The sequence below is a fragment of the Podarcis vaucheri genome, assembly GCF_965113315.1.
Source record: "Podarcis vaucheri genome assembly, chromosome: 5".
Lineage (NCBI taxonomy): Eukaryota > Metazoa > Chordata > Lepidosauria > Squamata > Lacertidae > Podarcis > Podarcis vaucheri.
The window spans coordinates 51,333,649-51,348,420 of record NC_138763.1 but is presented as its reverse complement, the minus strand read 5'-3'; the positions used below and the strand labels follow the sequence as shown (position 1 = coordinate 51,348,420).

General features: G+C 41.1%; 1 protein-coding gene and 1 long non-coding RNA gene across 40 annotated transcripts in view; one reads left to right on the top strand and one right to left on the bottom strand.

Moving 5' to 3' along the window:
- The window catches only part of TCF7L2 (transcription factor 7 like 2), a 207,761-nt gene that overhangs the window by 174,056 nt on the left and 18,933 nt on the right, over positions 1–14,772 (bottom strand). The gene's annotated exons all lie outside the window — the stretch shown is intronic.
- Positions 11,966–13,094, top strand: LOC309532461. The gene is made up of 3 exons (XR_014219875.1): positions 11,966–12,033; positions 12,065–12,182; positions 12,405–13,094. It is a non-coding gene; the product is annotated as an uncharacterized lncRNA (long non-coding RNA).

Sequence of the window (14,772 nt, the reverse complement as noted above, 5' to 3'; positions counted from 1 at the left end):
TGTTACCATATTTATCATACAGGTATGTACACAACTTTAGCCTGTTGTAAGCGGCCTGTGGTCCTTGTGCAGCTGGGAAGTGGGGTAAAAAAAATATATGTAATAAATAATGGACAAAAGCTGTCATCCCAACCTAATCAATTATTTATCCGACTAAACAATAAATACATGTTACTCAAGTCTTGAGAGTTAAGAGTCCATTGATTAAGAACGCTTTTCAGTTTCTCAAGTTACAACTGGGTTCTTTTAACAGTAGGCCTCTGTAACACAAGGAAAGACAAACAAGAGCTTCTTAAAGAACTGTGCCATGTTTTAATTTACACTTCCTCAAGTTGTGAATAAAAAGGAGGGGAAGAGATTGCAGATTCAAACAAGATATGGGCTACCTCAAAACAATCACAACCTTTAAAGGTAAAAGAAAACTGGCTCTCCAGGGCAGCGTTGTGGCTTTCTTTAAGGGGCTGGGGTGGAGAGGAACTTCCACTGACACAGCACAGAATACAACTCTGTCCAACAACATCTGATGGGCCACAGCTTCCCCACCCCCTCAATCTCATTTTAAAAGAAACAACATTCAGCCCTCATGAGTATGAAGATGTTTCTCAATAGGCAAGAAACTCAGGGCTCATACATATTACCTTTGGCCGTGTGCTTTCCAGGCACAGGTCTGCATTTTAAAGTGCCATGTCCAAGTGCTCCCCCCCCCTTTAGGGCTTCCCCCACATAAACCCACTTTTTAAAGCTGAATCGGTACAGCAGCACAATTTGGGTTTTCCGCAAACATCTGCCTATCTGGTTTTGCCCCACATTCCAAAATGCCTGTTATACCTACAAGCTCTATGCTTTGACCCACTACCGCAGTCCACCATAAACAGGAAAGCTTCCACATTTGCCAGTATGCAGACAATGATGACTGTGAGTAGATTACAAGAGGCCAAATTATTTGTCTTAGAATGGAAATCACATTCCTACAATGTTTCTTCTGTTATACAAGAACCGTCTGAGGAGTCTTGAGTAGAGTTCCTAAGGGTCACAGTAAGTTCTTAGAAGGCTTAGTAGTCCTAGTATTTACGGTGGTACCTTGGGTTAAGAACTTAATTTGTTCTACAGGTCCGTTCTTAACCTGAGAGCCAGTGTGGTGTAGTGGTTAAGAGCGGTTGTCTCGTAACCTGGGGAACCGGGTTCGCGTCTCCGCTCTTCCACATGCAGCTGCTGGGTGACCTTGGGCCAGTCACACTTCTGTGAAGTCTCTCAGCTCCACTCACCTCACAGAGTGTTTGTTGTTGGGGAGGAAAGGAAAGGAGAATGTTAGCCGCTTTGAGACTCCTTAAAGGGAGTGAAAGGTGGGATATCAAATCCAAATCCAAACTCTTGAAACTGTTCTTAACCTGAGGCACCACTTTAGCTAATGGGGCCTCCCGCTGCTGCTGCACCACAGCCGTGCGATTTCTGTTCTCATCCTGAAGCAAAATTCTTAACCCGAGGTACTATTTCTGGGTTAGCGGAGTCTGTAACCTGAAGTGTCTGTAACCTGAAGCATCTGTAACCCTATCACTGTATTTAGGATTCCTAATAATGTTATTTTGTATAGGAACATAGAAAGTTAATAAATAAATTAATATTTATATTTATAATAATAATACATGTGTACCCCATCTGATTGGGTTGCCCCAGCCACTTTGGGCAGCTTCCAAAATATATAAAAACATAATAAAACATTAAATCTTTAAAAACCTCCCTAAACAGGCAAGCTTCCCTTCATCTAGGTCAGCATTGTCTGAACTGACTGGCAGAAGCTCTCCAAGGTTTCAAGACAGGGTTCTCTCCCAGCCCTACCTGTAGATGCTTGAGAATGAACCAGGGACCTTCTGCATGCAACTGAGCTGCAAACCTTCCTCGTTGCTTAGTCTACTCCTCCAGGCACACTTAGGTGCAATCCACTGCCACTGAGAACTGACACAGGAGCCTGGTCAACACTTCTCAAGGCACCCACTGGCACTAACACATCCAGTTTCTTCTTTCAGGAGGGCAAAGAACTGTGGCCTTCCACATGGGAGAGGTGTAGAATTTCTAACTACTCAATAGTCATAAAATCCTTGTAACATTCTAAACCAAAGCTCGGAAACTGGCTTAGGCCCAAATGTGAAATTCAATCGGCGGGGGGGGGGGGTCCCTTTATTTATTTGTTAAAATGGAGCAGTCCGAAGGACTTGCAATAAGTGTGCAGAATGTGAAAACGAAAGACAAGCAGATGAAGCGATAAGAGTGCAAAGTGTTTTGCGTATCTTTTCATACAGATGGCTTTGAAAACTCATAACTTGGTTGTATATAAAAAGAGCACAAGATTTCTCGGCAATAATGGCATGGCAGTATTATTTTAATCAACTTCTATAAGCAAACCAGACAAGTGGGATGGGTATCACATGCTTATTAATTGGGACAGATAATTTTCAGATGTTTATTGAGCCTATAAAAACATGCTCCTGCAGTTAATGAAGGAAACCTTCTAGCCCTGAAAGGCCAAAGTCTAACATTCTAACAAGTAGGCTGAAGGCTGTAAAATGGAAATAAAGTCTTCCGTGACAGGAATTTCTTGTACATAAAAGAAGCTGACATGGAACAAAATAGCGCAACTGGCAACAGATTCCTCATCTGACTGCCACTAATTTCATGCCTATCAATGAGCTGGAGAATTCCAAGATCCTTCCCCTCTGGAACCTTTTGTCCCAGCACCCCAGGAAGATAAATTAGGTCATATGTTATGCCCTTTTCCCTCCCAGCTCTTGTTAACCAAATATTGGCCACATGGAACACACCAGCCAATACCAAAAGCATAAGCTGACCATTATCTGAAGGGGGAGGGAGAATTAGATTAGCTTCTGCTTTCATTTCATGGAAAAATAAATTATCTAAAACTTTTAAAAGAACCAAAAAGCTGAATAACACTATAAAATGCATGAAGGGCAAATGTTTTAGAGAGAGAGAGAGAGAGAGGGCTCGCAATTAAGAGCAAAAGTACACAAGTAGAGATGATTTAAGAGGATGATTTTTACTGTTGCATATGGTGACTGAACAGCAAAGAGTAAACATGATTAGTGTCTAGCAAAGCTCATCAGCACTTTTATAGCTTTAGGTTTAATTAAAACAACAATGGTGCTGGGATCTGAAGAAATTAAAGAGACATAGTTGAAATAATGCCTTTCTAGCATGACATTCTCCCTAGGGAGGCAAAGAGGAAAAGCGTTGACTTAAATAGCAGGATGGGGGGGAAGATAATGGGCATGGAACTATGAATTCTACATTTCAAAAATATGTGTGCAAAGCAATCCTAAGCATTTTTATTTAGATGCAAGAGCCCTCTTTGGGAGAAGTGGCTGGAGGCCCATGTAGAGCAACATTCCAGTCTTAAAAGCAGTCTGAAGAGACTCATTTCAACAATGCCTTGCCTGAGTCACCCAATAACCCCATCCCAAGCACTGTCTTGATTCCTTATTCTTCCCCATTATCCCTTGAGTTGTGTGAGTAAAGGTGGCAGCAGACTAGACGGAAACGCCATAGTCGCAGAAGGGATGCCCCTTTAGCTGCCAGCCAGTTCTACCAGTAGGGATCTAATTTGGGAGGAAGCATCTGCTCTGAAGGGTCTACTTGGGAGGAAGCAGAACACCCAGCTGCAAGCAATGACCCAAGAGAAGACCGGGTAGAGACAAACACTATATCAATTCTTCGGTCTCATTTTGTTCTTTACATTGCTATTAGCTCTCTATGGGTCTCATGCATGTTCCAGCTCCATCTACATCATTGACTCAGGCTCCCGTCTTTACACTCAAGTGGTGGTCAGAGAAACTTCCCCCAAGCAAATCATGAACTATAATCCAGGTACCAACCATGAGGCCAAGCTTGGACATCACAACACGCTATGTTTTCCATCAGAGCAGCAGAACCAAGAACAGACAGAGCAAGAACTCTTCGGCAGGTACACCAGCACACTGTGTGTTCGCATTAAACAATAGTTCTTGATAATAAAAAGCACTATAGTTTAATCTCCAGATGTTTTGGGACTACAATTCCCATCATCCCTGACCACTGGTCCTGTTAGCTAGGGGTGATGGGAGTTGTAGTCCCAAAACATCTGGAAGGCCAAGTTTGGCCATGCCTGGTTTAATGTGATGCACACACCAAGCCACATCAATGCAAGATGAACTCCTAAATGCTATGGTACCTATTAACATAATTTAACACTTTAGGCAGGGCAATAGGAGGATTTTCAGTTTCTCTATCTTGTTGTAAGGGCTAGCTGGTATTGCTGGATATATTACATCTGTTGACACTGAGACTAAAGCCTCAATTCATACCAATTAAAAATTTTGTCACTGAAACCAAAGGGGTGCAAAATCATGCCGCGTGCAACATCAGAAAGAAACAATTTTCCCTAGATGTGTGGACGGGTCCAAACAATTCATAATTTTAAAGTGTTTTGTAAGTATGCATATTATTTCAAATGTTGTCATAATAGATTGAGGTAGTCATTTCTGCACAACAGCTTCACTTGCAACAGCTTTCACATGCTGTTGAGGAAGAGCTAAATGAACAAATCAAATGGGGATCGTGAACCTTGGCTGTCCAGGTGTTACTGAACTAGAACTCCCATAATCTCTGACTTTTGGCCATTGTGGCTGTGAGTTGGAGTCCAACCTTACTAGGAGGGCCCATGAAGGAGAATAAGAAAATTATAATGTTACTGCTAATCTAAAATATGTATGTAAGACATATTAAAACATAGTCTTAGATATACTCTGTAGGTGTGTTGCAAGTAAAAAACCACGAGTGATGAACTTCAGTGAAAATTAGCTTTGAAAGAGCACAAAACACAGAGATAAAAAGCCACTCTATAAATGAGAATGATAAGTGAACCACTAAAGCAGAAATCAAAACCATATATACATTTTGCATGTGGTTTGCTGAAAAGCAATACCACTAATTTGACTCACTTGCAGATTCTTAAATAATAATTCTGTGTGTAGCTCTTGAGGAAAAATGACAACATAGACAGACTGTATTATCAACAGACTGAGGGTTAGTAAACCTTCAAAATGGGTTCTGGGCTAAAGTGCCATTTACTTTTAGGAGGGCATTTTTAAGAGAATCTAAACAACACATTTCTAGAATCCTTTAAAAGATAAACCAGTTCAAATCCTTGTTTTAAATCAATATTTTGAGCAACCCAAGTTTCCATCATCAATTCTGACTTTGGTTATTCCCTAAAGCTGTAGATTTATACATATTTGGAAACCAGAGTAATTGGAGTATGAAGGTAAACAGTTAGCTAAAAGTCCCACTGAGAAGTCAGAGGGCTGGTGGTCTGGAGACAAAAATAGTGGCAATTTACGTTGCCAAACATCAGAGTGTCTATGGTTGACTAGGCAGCAGGTTTCCAACCGCTGCAAGAGGAAAAACTCACAACTTTTATCCAATGCTTATTTTATAGATGCAACCAAAATCTAATGATTGTGCTACGTTAGCTTGTGGGTACTGCTGCATCAGCACTCAAAAGAAGGTTGCTAAGACCTGGAGCAAATGGACACGGGGAAAAATGTTTTAGATGCTACAACTGTAATCCCAAGTGCCCTCACTAGACAGCAACTCATCAGCGTGACTCAATTCTGAGTAAAAATGCCTGGGATAACAACACAACATGATTTGCAGGCTGAAGCGAATGTTCAGTCAGCCCCGAGCTCTGTGCTTCTGTGGTGCAATTGCTATGTACGCACAACCCTTGATACAAAAATATTATATAAGGGAACATGGGGATTCATTACAAGTCTTTACTTGAATGGAGAATAGATTTGTTGTCTGTGATGCTAAATAAACCCAGAAGTGTTTTGCACAATACTTTTAGTTCCAAGTTGCTGCATTTTTTTTAAAAAAAGTATCAGCTTTTCAGAGTTCAAATGGCAAAAGATTAAGCTTCTGAAAGGTGGTGCTCTATAGCAGAAGAATCAATTGATAGGTTGACTTAGCCTCATAGCAGGCTATTGTTGCTGTGTTGTGTTACAATTAATTTTTAAAATATATTTCTTGCCAGGTAAAAAGGGCCTTGACATGTAAATTGCACAATGATTGAAATATTGTTCAGCCACAACTGATAAGTGTCAACAATCCTTTATAAGTACAACATCAACATGGAAATAAAAACAATGGCACTCCATGTCTGATAACATCATTCAAAATCAGAAGGCTTCGGAGTCAATTGCCCTCCGCTCACACTGCAGGTTAAGACTGAATGGCAAACCCTGAGTGGAGACCTCAGGAGTAATTCACAAAGTGTGAAGAAGACCTCAATCACAAATGCAAATGAAACCATACTAGATTATTCATGCCTTTAATTAAAATAAACTTACTATGACAAACAAAGGGAAATAAAGAAACAAGAAAAGCTTGGCTTGTTTAGAAACAAAGGAGAATGTTGCATAATAAATTGTGTGGGCTTCAGTTTGGGCCTGGTAAAGAATCATATACAAAAACCCTATGAAATGCTAGGCATGCTACCTAAAACTGAAGCTGACAAATGCTTTGGGGGAAAGTGAGACAGTACTAAGGGAAACATGCTATAAAGGACATTAATACTACTGTAACAACACAGTTTAACTGTTTACGGTTGATTTTTGTGCTTATAAAACCTTGGAGAAAAAAATCAACGTATCTTTCAACTGGCTAACAAAGCTAACTGAGACAAATAAATACAGTCCATGAGAGTTTTTGGGGACCTTCACTCAAGAAACTAGACAGTGAGGTCAGACTAAGATAAGCACATCACACAAAAAATGCTTACTAGCCTAGAGTTCATCCTTTACACTACAGGACAGAGAACCATCTTGCTTTCAGTGCTTGGCAAACACTGAGCCTGCAGGACTGCTATTGTGAAACACAGCTTACAACCAACCCACCCACCCCACTACTAATGGGAAGAATCAGGATGCAATCTTTAAGTCCATCAGCTTAGTGCTTATTATGGTGATGAAAGGAATAATGTTCACGTTACCTAAAAATGTGAATTCAACACAATGGTGAATTGTTTCAGAATTCTGTTTGTCTTCTCCAACTGATAGATCTCTCGACATGTCTAGCTCTTCTTTTTTTACAAAAAGGCTGACATTTTTCAATCTACTGCATTATGGTAAGCATAGATTGTAACAATAAATTAATATTTCCTTCTTCATTTGAAAATCAATGGTTTCAAGCAAAACTAAGAACCCACATCATACCAATAACCACTAACCAGTTCTCCTCCATGTTTCTCCAGTTGGTTCATTTACACAGTAGTGCTCTCAGAATAGCTGTTAGTACATCTTTTTGTCATTTCAGCTTTCCAGAGTCATTAGTATTAGGCACTGAAACGGCACAGCACTCGCCTGCCACTCTGTTGAAGCTTATAGAGCATCTCTTTCCTATGTTGTTTCCTCCTTTGACTAATGTTCACCAAGACTCATACATCATTCCCAAATTGGCCCAAATGAATTAAACACAGCTCTGCTTAACATTACGAGATTTAAATGGATTTTCTCTCTACAGGTCTGCCCCATAATTGGGTTTATCCATCTTGTTGAAGTACAGTTTACACTTGCTAACATCACGACAATTCAAGCTACATTTTCTGCTCCAGTGGCAGGAGTGAAGGAGATTTGTCATCGGATCATAACAGGTAATTCAAACAACAATTAGTTTGATGACGGCCCGTATGTCAATGTCTGGCCCCAGTCGGCATTACTCACACCCTGTGTTCGCTAAGATGAATTGTGCTTACAATTCTTCATTTTCAATCATCAACAACACTTGCAGAAACAACTTCAGCTCTGTTGACACAGAAATGTCCTGTCTTTTCAGCAGACGGTTCTCAAAGGAACTTATTGACAAACAGCTGCATGTCATCCATCTATTTAAATATTTGGTGGCATTAAAGAAATATTTCCATTCCCTCGTTCTGAGTAAAGCACCCTGTCACTCCTTTATGCTATATAATTTTTCCTAGGTGCCACAACTCTAAAACGCTTCCAGTAAAATTGGTCTGCATCCACAGGGCATTTTGGGGGAAAGTTCAAATGAAAAGCTGTGTGAGCTGGATCCCAGATTACTGCAAAAAGGCACCCTGGATGAAGCCAATCATTAACACAGGTGTTACATTAATAAAATATTTTCATGTTTAAACATACATCCACCAGAATAATTCCAAAACCAAACTCAAACCTGCAAAATGTAGCATGAGAAGTGTACCCACAAATGTCTCACAAACGCAGAAATTGCTTCAGGATATATTACATTAGCCAACCTGAATACCAAACCAGTGTGATTTAATGATTATGGTCCTGGACTTATGAACAAGACCCAGATCCCAAGACTTCTCAATCAGGAAACTCAGGGACTAACTGGAACAGTAGCTCTCTATCTCTCAGTCTAACTTACTTCATAGAGCTGTTGTGAAGATAAGCCCTTGAGGTAGGACAGGACAGAAATTTTATATAAGTACATTAAAATAAAATAAAAACTAGCTTTCAAGGTGTCTCTAGTGAGACACTAGGTACCTGCTGGTTTTCTTTTTTAAAAAGGAAGAGGTAAAGGATAAAAATATTTCTAATGCCACTCTTTCCTGAAGAAACACAGGGTTTCTCTTCTGAAAAAGCATTTGGTGGTGTTTTCTGAGAAAAAGAGTCATAACATTGCTCAGTAGTAAAGACAGGCTGGACTACAGAGGAAGGATGGGGACCAGTGGGCCTCTAGATTTTAATTGACCATATCTCCCATCATTGCTTACCATTGGTCCTACTGTCTGGGCCTGGTTGGAGTTTGGAGTCAAACTGTATCTGTAGGGACACAGGTTCCTCAGTCTTGACCTAAAAGATTCTCTTCAAACTCTCTTAAATAAATGTATAACATAATCCTATGCATGTGCACTCAAACGTCCCACTGAGTTTAATAGGTATTACTCCTAGGTTAATGTGCATTGGATTGCAGCCTTACATTTCCTTTCAAGAGTATGGAAAAATACTTTCATAGACATAGTTTCCACCTTCTTTGCACTACCGGAAACATATGCCCCCAAACCTGGAAAGCCAAACTAGACTGCTCAAATACTACTACTGAGCTTATAAAATAAAGTCATGCTTTTCCAGCACACAACTAAAGAACAGATTTTTCCACATTCAATTGGGGGGGGGTGTAAAATTACATAAATAACATGAACCCAGGAATCCTGGGCCAGGATGATTGATTAATTAATGGCAAGTTTAAGATAAAGATAGGAACATAAAGTCTCTTGAAGCCAGGTAGACACAATAAAAATGTTTATAGGCTAGGATGCTGTCAAGACCACTATGATGGAGGGACATATTTGTCTACTGCTGGATGAATCATCCCCATTTATGCAAAACATTTCATACAAAATGGAGGGAAAGTCTCTTCATTATTGCCAAAATGGGGAAAAATACAAGAACCTTTTAAAAAAAACCCCAAAATTTGTTTCCTCTGCCTTATGGAACTTGTGTTGTTCTTTAATTACTTAGACAATGATCACTTTTGCTACATAGCCCCAGAATACAACGTCTCATCCTACACTTTCCTATGTGTCAAGCAGCTCATGCAAGTTGACCCTGTGAGACAACTAGTTAAAGAATTGTTAGGCTACATTTTGATCAATCTTCCAAATTTGACATGGGAATACTTGCTCTACTTGTTTTGTGTGTGGGTTTTCCAGTTAGATGGATATGAATAACTGCCTTTGGCAGTCTGCTCTGCTGCATGCTGTGCAATGTATCATAAGCTGCAGCTGGTGGGAGGAAGGTCTATAGCCGGCCTGGCTAGAAAACACCCATGCAGCATACACACAGGTTGCAAAAACTTGAGTTGCTACTGCCCTCTTTAAATTTATTACTGGCATCTGGCACCCAGGTTTCTGAAATCATCCAGGAAGAACGACAGGAAGGCCACCCACGCAGTCCAGTCTCAAATCTCATTTCCCAACCAGTTTCCATGAAGACAAGTCAGGTGGGAAGAGTTAGGATGAGCTGGGAAGATTTTGCTTTCCCTAGCAAAGTCCAGTTTTAACATCCTTTTTTCCTTCCCTGGTGGATCCCAGTCTTAATCTCAATCTTCTTCCCTGGGACAGCATGATTTAAATCTTCTTTCTTCCTTGTAGTCTTAGCAGAACCTACTGTGATCTCCCTCCCCTCCCAACCTCCTTCGAAAAAAGGTGAGAAGAGAACACCATGCACCAAAGAAATAAGAATTCCTTCTCTTGTTTCTGCATGTCTTGCCCTCCCTCCAAGCTGGCTCCCTTGCACGCATCAGCTGCCTGAGCTGTGTATTTGCAGGAAAATGTCAAGTGTGCTGTACATCACCCATGACAGCTCACACACATTTTTCCATGCAGGTAAAATGCCATGTGTGAAGGTGTACCATCAGCCGTATAAGGAAGCATATCAGAGACCCAATAAAATTCCTTTTATTATATCTGGGATGGAACTAAACCAGGAGATGGGGTGGTCATAGAGCAGTGAGGCCACATACCACACCATTGGTCGACTGCCTACAGCTCCATGTGTCAAGTTGTGAAATACTTGGTTAAATGTTAGGACAGAGCATGAAATTTCTCCACCGCTTAAATATGCCATAGAGATGTGATTTAAGCACACACAGTCAGCATTGCCACAAAGTAAAAGTTTGTGGAAGCCCAAAGGGAGGAGAAGTAAAGCTTCTGCAATGTTTTAGCAGGTTTTCAATGCAGTACGTTCTCAAAAGTAAAGAGAGCAGCCCTTGGCTGTCACCACTGTCATTCTAGTTCCAGCAACAATGGCTCCTCACCAGTCTGGACAGAAAGCCAGACTTCGCCTCCACCTGCAAACAGATGGGCTCATCTATAAAACCACTGCCAAAAGCTTTTACATAATGAATTCCTAAGGCTACTTATTATAAAACAACTAGGTGCAGCCTCGTTAAACATTAGCTTGGAAATAAATAAAATAAAATAATGACAGGGTGAAGAAGTAAAGTGCATTACAGCTGTCTAAACTGAACAAACATCCCCATCCCCCCACATCATATTCTTATGTGGAGGAACACACCCTGTTGCAGCCAAAACCAAGAGCAAAACCGATTTGCCACAAGTGGTGAGTGGAATAACAGACCTATGAAGGCAAAATAATCTGCCACATAAATGACTCAACCAAATCCAAAATTCAGGATATGAAAATAAAACCCAGGGTGGCACTGTGCTAAAGTATGTATGATTGATGGAAGCTCTCCTTTACTAAAATGCATGCAAAAGTGAAAGAGAAAGCATTTCACAAATTGTTTCGAGGGATTAAAAAAAGACAATAAAGATATTGTTCCACTACCCTTAATATTTCTCCTCCCAACTGTTTCTAGCACATTCACCTTGAATGCTAAAGCTAGATGAGAGTGGGACGACAATAAGCTTTCCGAAGCAAGACACAATGTGGTGTATCGGGGATTCAAAGCAGATCAATACATACTAAAAGCATTCAAGTTCTTTGCATGCTTCTGTTTGCCCACATGGGCATCAAGCCTTAGCAAACACAAGCCAAGAGAACAATGCTGTCTGTTCTCAGACAAATATTAACGGGATAAGATTTCTCAGTAATGCGCATTGTAGTGTGCCCTACCCTCCAGTGAAGTTATCTGTCTTCAAATGGCCAGTTCAGGACCAAGTGGGCTTAAGATAACAACCTTCAACTGCAAAACCATGAAACTGGCATGACTTTTCTGCCAGACAGACTGACACTGTCTGATCCCTGGGGTGGGGCTCCACTAAAACTAGAACCAAAGCTCAGCTTGCAAAAGCTCTCCCACAATCAGTTTACAGGTCTGGAGCCATCAACCCAGTTCAGAAGAAGAAGAAGAAGAAGAAGAAGAAGAAGAAGAAGAAGAAGAAGAAGAAGAAGAAAGGTGGCTATTTGGAACAGCAGAACACACATCAGGTTCCCAACTGAGTTAAAACTTTTTTTCACCATCTACAGCAAGAGAGTCAATTTATACATATACTGTTGATATTAAGCAGAAAACATCATTCTCCCTTCACTCAGCATCAGAACAAAACACACACACACACACTTTGAGAGGATTAATCTTCCTCTTGAAGATGGGAGATTTTCAGAGCAAAACCCACCACCCAAGTCAGCGGCAGCAAACAGCTGCTTGACAGTTGAGACAATAAACATTGGTTATTTTTCCTGAGACATGGTACATACACATTGCATTTAAACACAAAAGCCCCACCACTGAATACCTGGGCATTGCTATTCCTGCTGACTGCAAGTGCAGCAACATTTTGAAGAGGTCCTACACATGTAGTGGCATTTGAGTGCAGGGCTCCTTTACCTGCGGAGGGTTCCTAGGCAAAGCAGAATCTGCTTTCTCATTGAAGAACCCTACATGTATACATCAATACATGCAAAAAGCCCCTTGTCACCCAATGGGTATGTTGGGTGTGGGGCTAGTCCACACAGTCCTATAAACCTCTCACACACACTTGCAATACAGGAGGGAATTTCTCTAAAGTCGCTTATGGTATATATTACACATTATATACATAAGAAAGTTTTAGTCATAAAAATATGAATTTTAAAAGTTTAAGATGATACAATATCACAAAGCAATTTAGGCTTGCTGCAAGTTCTACTAAGGTAGAGTCATGGCCAGATTTAGGAATCAACACTGGAAGAATTCACTGCAGGCTGCCAGCAGGACTTGGTTGGAATCTTACTCTCCTGGCATCAGAGGTGCCAGGGTTGCAACCTGGAGGGTGCCGATTGAGGTGTCCATATTGCAAAGAGAGTGAGTCCACTGTATGATGTTTTGCAGAGGTCTCTAGGGAAGGGCACGGCAACCAGGTCTTCTGTATGCACCACCACACCGAGTCCTTTGCAAAAGCCTTTAGGGGACATTTCAGGTACTCCCTTACAGCTAGGCTGTACAACTCAAAGCCTTGAGTCTTCTATTGCTAACACAGAAAATTGTTCTGATTTTAAACTTCCTCCCTGCTATTTGCAAGGATAGTTAATGATAAATTCCATTTGGTACCACTTGAGCTCCGCTTACTTGTTGCAAAAACATAAGCAGCAATTTGGTCAACCTAACAGTTTAAATTATGGCTTTTCCCAATAAAACTCCAGGAGTTCAAGCAGAGAAACTTTGGATAAACTGAAAGAAAGCTTGTTCATTTCCCTCTTTTAAGCTCTGGGGTGTGCCATAGTTGGCTGCCCTGGGCATATATGTACAGTGGGCTTGTCCCACTACAGGAAGTGACATGTAACTCTCCCACATGAAAATGCAGAGCTGAAGTAGCAGGGGTTATACAGAAGAAGAAGAAGAGGAGGAGGAGGAGGAGGAGGAGGAGGAGGAGGAGGAGTTTGGATTTGATATCCCGCTTTATCACTACCCTAAGGAGTCTCAAAGTGGCTAACATTCTCCTTTCCCTTCCTCCCCCACAACAAACACGCTGTGAGGTGAATGAGGCTGAGAGACTTCAAAGAAGTGTGACTGGCCCAAGGTCACCCAGCAGCTGCATGTGGAGGAGCGGAGATGCGAACCCAGTTCCCCAGATTACAAATCTACCACTCTTAACCACTACACCACACTGGCTCTCCAGAAGAAAAGTTCATCCTGCAAGACCAGGAAGGCAGTCAACAATGGAGTTGTCAGAATTCCCACATGGCTGGTGCCAGAGTATCAACTCATTCTATTTTAACTTTACACATTTTTCTGTAGTTGGAGGCTCATTTGTAAGCAACTTGAAATATTGATGGCTCCACTAGCCCTTTCCTGATGAAATAATCACTATAAAGTTTGCATTTCCTAAGTAGTATTTGAATGCAATGCTAAGGTAGTCACTACTGGAAAATCCAGCAATAGTTCTGAATACTGCAAGTTAAGTCAGTATTAAGAGACTACATGGATGGTTTTGTAGCAAATAGATAACCTATTGTGCGAGTCCCTGACAGCTTCCTACCTGCTCCAGGAAAACAGTGATACTCCTCCGAGTAAGAAGACATTGTGCAAACAGGAATTAATTAAACAACCATGTTACAGAACACAGATAGAAAGCAATGTAGCTATTGCAGAAGTAGTATCAGATGAGGACAAAATACCACTGGGAAAAGGTAAATGCAGACATGTACACATAGCTTAAAGCAGCCTATAAATAATAAATAGTAATTTGGTTTAATAACTACATAATCTCTCTTTAGGCTCTGCTTTGTGCTGAAGTGTTTAGAACCTTATGAAACACATTGGCCACAATCCAGCACAAGTAGAGAGCAATCCTAAACCCCAATCTGGAAGGAGATGCGACTGGGTGGAGTTATGCCTTCACCTGGTTCTGCCAAACTGCGCCTACCAAAAACACAAACATTCAGGAAGCTCCCATTGACAGTCATGAACATAAGTCCACAAAACAGGGCATGCAGGACAGATTGAGGGCAGAGGTGAAGCAGATATGGCAATGGATCCTAGCCTGGCCCATTTTCAAGGCCACCTCAGCCTAGACTGCCACAGCAAAAAAAAAAGGGGGAAGAAAACCACCTCACACTTAGTTAGTGGGACATAGGCTTTGGGTGCAGCAGTGACTCTGCTGCTTCATTCTGCCCTGCTCCTCTGAGCCAGGAAGAAGGATTGTTCTGTTAGGGTGCTTACAGCCACATATTTCAGGCAATGCACTTAATGGATGTATTGGATTTTGGCTCTCAGCTGTTTAACTTTGAAATA